Below are 713 nucleotides of genomic sequence, written 5' to 3' on the forward strand. Positions count from 1 at the left end.
GTAACGTGATAAGTTAATTTGAAACGTTCAAATTAGAATCAAACGGAATTGGAAAAAAATATATTTAAATATGATTTAAATATATGAAGATGAATTTGTGTAAAAATTAATTTAATATTGGACATTAAATTAATTAGAATTATTTAAATTGTTTAAATAATTATTTATTAATTTTATTAGAAAATTAATTTATGAAATTAATTGTAAAATTAATAAATTTTGATTTTAGAAATAAAATATAATTTTAAAATCAAAATAGATTTTGGAAATTGAAAAATTACACAAAATTAAAAATGGGTTTTTCATGTTCATCTTCAACTAGCTCACTAGGAACCCACCACCTCTTCCTTTGGTTTACTCCAAGCATGAGCTACATCCCATGCACCACATCTCTTTGCATGATAGTCTGCAATATATTGAAGAGATTGGAGTGAAGAATGAATGATGAACCGATAGAATTTTTAAGAAAAATACTTGAGAAGAAGGTGTTCTTCAATGGGTTGGTTTAGTGAGTTTTCTCCATATTCCCTTTGATTCCAGCTTATTTTGAGTCCCACAACTCAATCTAGAGCACCAAGAGGATAGTAGAGAAGATCTTGTAGTGGTCTACACAAGGATTTGGAGGCTTTTGAAGCTGAAAATCAAGATTTCGATGGTCCGGCCAAGGTATATTCTTGAAACCCATTATACTCTGATTTAGCATGTTTCTTTTA

The sequence above is a fragment of the Benincasa hispida genome, chromosome 12 (genome assembly GCF_027475165.1).
Source record: "Benincasa hispida cultivar pf3 chromosome 12, pf3_genome.v1.1, whole genome shotgun sequence".
Classification (NCBI taxonomy): domain Eukaryota; kingdom Viridiplantae; phylum Streptophyta; class Magnoliopsida; order Cucurbitales; family Cucurbitaceae; genus Benincasa; species Benincasa hispida.